This window comes from Penaeus chinensis, chromosome 4, assembly GCF_019202785.1.
Source record: "Penaeus chinensis breed Huanghai No. 1 chromosome 4, ASM1920278v2, whole genome shotgun sequence".
Classification (NCBI taxonomy): Eukaryota; Metazoa; Arthropoda; class Malacostraca; order Decapoda; family Penaeidae; genus Penaeus; species Penaeus chinensis.
The window spans coordinates 42521495-42526494 of NC_061822.1; the positions used below are offsets into that span (position 1 = coordinate 42521495).

Here is a 5000-nt window from a genome sequence, read left to right on the forward strand (position 1 = left end):
GAAAAGGTTTATGAAATATAGGGCATTACTATTTATTGTTATTAACAATTATTTCTTTCTTGTTCTTACTACTTTCCTTATAATTTGTAATTAGATGTTTCTTTGGCCAACAGTCTGAATATGGCTCAATGGTGTGAAATTCAGTAGTCAAGGATTTCTCAAATTTGTTAGTAGTTTACATCAAGAATGATTAGAAGTAGGAGAAAAAGGTAAATAAAAATGCTAGATACAATAAATACATTGTTTTCTTTACCAGCAACTGATCTTTATACATTGCAGGGTCTGTCGTTGTAAAATATAGTTTTATGAAAAATTGGTAAAAAGAGAAAAGCAAATGGAGAGAAAAAAAAACGTGTAATTTGCTATACCTATGGAACTGGAAATGAATATGTATCAATAATTAAAATGCAGAAACATGAATAAGAAAGTTCTTTCTGATACACCATTGGTTAATGTAAAATTTGACTCAATATTTAATTCATTGAGTAACCAGACCATCTGAATGGTTAATGGTTAGAAGAAATAAATGTACTAGACATCAAAGGTCATATAGCACTATAGTAAAGCATTGTGGCGGAAAGGGTGGAAATGCGTTACTGATCGGGGTAAGATGTGTTAGATGTCAAAGGCTGTAGGATAGAATATTAGTGAAAAGGGTATAGAGAGGAGCAAATGGAATACAGTGGGGATTTGTAAAAGGATGTGGTTAAAGGTACAGGGTAATCAGATTAAGTGGATAGTATGTGACTGAGGAAGAGAGAGGAACACTGTACGGGAAAACTGCAAAAGAGCCATTATGAAACAAACAATGATAATAAGGTAAGAAACAATAGTTGTAGAAGTAGGAGAATAATCCTTAAAATGAAATAGGGAACAGGAAGGTGGTGAAGTATCGGGAAGAATGTCAGGAGGAGAGGGATCCACAGAAGGACATTGTTTTGACTTGAGGGAATCAGATGAGCATCTAAGTGGGGGTGGTAAGGATAATGGAGAAGGAAGAGGGATTAGTGATGTACATGGAGGAGGAGAGGATGGGGTGTTTTTTGGGTGAGTGGAAGGAAGAGGGGTAGGGGGAACTTGAGGAGGAGGATGGATATCTGCAGATACTTTGTAGAGCAAATAAAGGGATTAAAGGGTGGATAAGGTCGTGAATCATTTTCTTGAGTCATGTTTAGGAACTTTTGGATGGCTTCAAGAGTTTCTGGAGGGGAGTTGGGTGGGGAGGTCTGAGAAACAAAGGTTTCTTATGTGGAGGAGAAGAGGAAATAGATATCCAAGGAGCAATAGGAAAGGATGTGGTAGGAGGAGATGGAATGGAATGTTTAGATTGTCTGGTGCAACAAGTAGAGTGAGGGGGAAGGGCTAAACAATTAAGGGAATACCGTACACCATGGCTCCTGGAGACCATTCATGACTGACACAAAGCTAGCCTTTCATCCTTTCAGAACAGCTCTCACACCTTAGGAAATGGACAGAAGGAGATGATGAAGAAGAGAAGGTAGGGGTGATCCCCTACACAGAACCGCAGTCTGTCTCCTAATCCCCCTACGACAAGAAGCAAGGGATTAGCGGGGTAGAACATCTGAAAGTGTGCCTAAATTCCTTCCATATATAGATTAACGGAATGCTATATTTGGTGAATAATTTACCGAATTATTTGAAAAATAAAAAAGGTTATGACTTATCACTTCTGGTAGACTGTCTTTCCGCAAATTGTATCATCATATTGCAATTGGAATTTTGATTCCCATGCTACTACAAATACTTTTTTTTTTTTTTACATGGGGTTAACCCAATCACTACGGATTTATATACAATCTTCTGTAATTTTTTGTGAATTTAGTTTTGTACAGATGTCTCCACATGTGCTCATCCAGCAAAGTCTTCAGTAGGCCCTAGTAACTGCTCCTGATTTCCCCATTCCTTGAAATTGTGGGAAAAGGTGTTATTCTTTCTACTACTATTGATACTGATACTGTAATTCTTTTTGACATTATGATTATCAAATTGTTATTAAAATCTTAGTAACATTAAAGACACTGAATACAAAAGAAACCTTCCAAACAGCTGAGATAGGTAGGATTAATAACTGACTGCTTCAGTTATTGTGCTTCCAGGTGTAAGTTCCTTTTTCAAAGGTTATTGTTAGAAGAAATAAATGAAGAAGAAATCAAAGGTCATATGGCACTATGGTAAAGTATTGTGGCAAAAGAGGTGGGAACGAGTTAACGATCAGGATAAGGTTGTAGAATGCTGTAGGATAGATTAGTGAAAACAGTAGAGATGGGGAACAAATGGAATACAGTGGGGATTTGTAAAAAGGAATGGGGTTAAAGGTATAGGGCGATCAGATCAAATGGAAAGTGTGTCTGAGGAAGAGAGAGTAACACTGTATGAGGAAAACTGCAAAAGAGTATCTGTATGTAGACTGGAAAATTTACTTATTTATTTATTTATTGAAAATTTTCTGTCACGTTATTAGCAGCGCTTTCAAAATATAGCAATATCATGAGGCTTGGGGGTGAAGCCCTCAGGAAAGGAAGTGAGTTAATGATTAGGATAAAGATAGAGGTTTAACAGTACTTACAGTACAGGAATACAGTTGAGGGGGGGGAGCTGATGGGGTATAGTATAAGGTAAAGAAGGGGAAGGAGTTAAGGATTGGGCTAATTGGACAGAACAAAGGGATGAAGAAATAGAAAATGAAAGGAGAAGAAAAGACCAAGCAAAATTAGTTGAGACAATGGCTGAGGTCCAGGGTTGGGCCCCAGTCTCCGTCCCTTAAGCTCTCCCATGACACTACGCAAGGGATTAGAGAGGACAAAGGTATGTGAAAATTTGTCCTTACATAACTGTTAGTTTAATGAATAATAATACCTGTATATACATTATAAACATTACAACCTCTGCACACATACACAAAACATCACACTCAAAAAACTGTGTACTCTTATGTCCTAACCTATCAATATGGATACATGCATTTATATACACATTATGTACATAATCCCCCCAGTCCCTTACTCATTGTTATCATGGGGGTTTTGGTGACGGAGACTAGAGGCCCAAGGTAGTGTTTCACCCCTACCTTGGACCTCAGCCCTTGCTGCTATATGACCACTGATGTCTAGCACATTGTTTTAACCATTAACCATTCTGGGAATCCACAAACATAGCCTTATGAACCAAAAAAACTATCTTACTTGGGAGCTTCATCCTCCAAGCCCCACTCTATTGCTTTATTTTAAATACACTGCTAATGACCTTAGATGTTCATGCAGCAGGAAATTTTCAATAAATAAATAATATGAACATAATTACTCACCTGCATAAACACATACAGTACAGGAATTTTAAAAGAAAAAGAAACTAAGAGAAATCAATAAGCTTTTTATTATTTGTCCTATGACTGAATAATCTATATATATATATATACACATTTCTACAGCTGTGTGCAAATATGCTTTGACTATGCAATACATCACTAAAATACAGAAATATGGTAAATGACGATTTTTTCTAAACTTTTTTTTGTTTAAATAAAAACCCCATAATGGTTGCCTGTAATATCCGAGACATTTACTTACTCTGGTAAGTATATATATCAAATTTCCTGTTAACCTACCTGGACTGTAAAAGGGACACTACACTGACATTTCTTAAAATGCATGGGCATTGAGAAATTAACTGCATGTGAAAAGATATCTTGTGTACATAAAAAACAAGATTGATATATATCATATTTTGTGAAGCCTGGTATGTAATGCAAAAGGCAAGACTAATTTTCCTATAAAAAGGAAAAATTTACACAATATTATAAATACAAGATGCTTCTTTGATAATTTGATAATAAAATAGCACCAATACAATTTCATACAAGAAAAAGAAAAGAAAAGAAAAGAAGAAGAAGAAAAAAAAAATCAAGATATAAATTGAGAACTACATACATGTGGTAGTATTTTCCACAATTCCAGATTACATCCGTATTAGCAATAATAACAGAAGTCACATCACATTTGGTTAAAGTTCAATTCCACATTATGAGAAACAAACATAAATTCAGTTTGTTAAAAATTATATTTGTGTCACACAGCTTACTTATCTGCCCAATTTCACATTCATATCTGAGAATACATTCAAATATACAACTGAATTTTGTCCTAATATAATATCACACCAATTTCCAATTTCCACTACAACTCTTTTCTGACCATCACATGAATAAGCCCACTACAGCCACTATGCATGATCAACCCATCAGGCTAGAAACCTAGGCTTAAATATACACTCCTACTTTTAAATTGTAACAAAAAAATTGGGAACAAAGGAGACAAGAAGTATTGTTAAATCAATAAATAAATGACTAATAATAAAAGTCCCCGTTTATGCTTATTACCCTCACATGCAACAGCTGATGTCTTGGTCATGAAAAAGTGTAGTGCCACAGGCACAGGATGAACAAATCTTACTTTCTATCACAGTCTTTCCAAATGCTTTGCATCCACAGTGCTCTATACTTTTCCTTTATCTTTTGTTGTTCATCTACTGTTTTTTAAAAGGAAGCATACATGAATAAGGCCATATGCTATAATAACATAATATAAATTGCATTAATGAAACTGCTTAAAGTCACTTACATGATTACCATGAGAAATCTAAAGAAAAACAAAACATGGGAAACAATTTTTTTTAATGGAATGTGGCTAACACTCCATCTCTGTACACACTTTCTGAATAACTGATTTTCAAAAAAACTATAGATGCATAATATTGAATAACTCCATAAAGCACTAAAGTATCAGTATATACTTTTCTGCACCATATATGTAACCTTTACTGCATATAAATATGAAAAAAATTATCTGAAATGAAGGAACTAATAATACAATAATTTACAGTAGTATATAAAAAAATATCCTTTAAGTTATGAACAAATAAGAATGAGAAAAAGACGAAAAGTAATTAATTTGACATCAAAGTGTACATGATGACCAGACACA

The 5000-nt window shown here is 34.7% G+C and overlaps 1 protein-coding gene across 2 annotated transcripts in view; it reads right to left on the reverse strand.

Moving 5' to 3' along the window:
- Positions 1-3377: 3377 nt before the first annotated feature.
- The window catches only part of LOC125047623 (HIG1 domain family member 1C-like), an 11845-nt gene continuing 10222 nt past the window's right edge, over positions 3378-5000 (reverse strand). For both annotated transcript variants that reach the window (XM_047645936.1, XM_047645927.1), the window contains exon 3: positions 3378-5000. This exon is cut by the window's right edge and continues 321 nt beyond it. The gene's annotated coding sequence lies outside the window, so the exon portion shown is untranslated.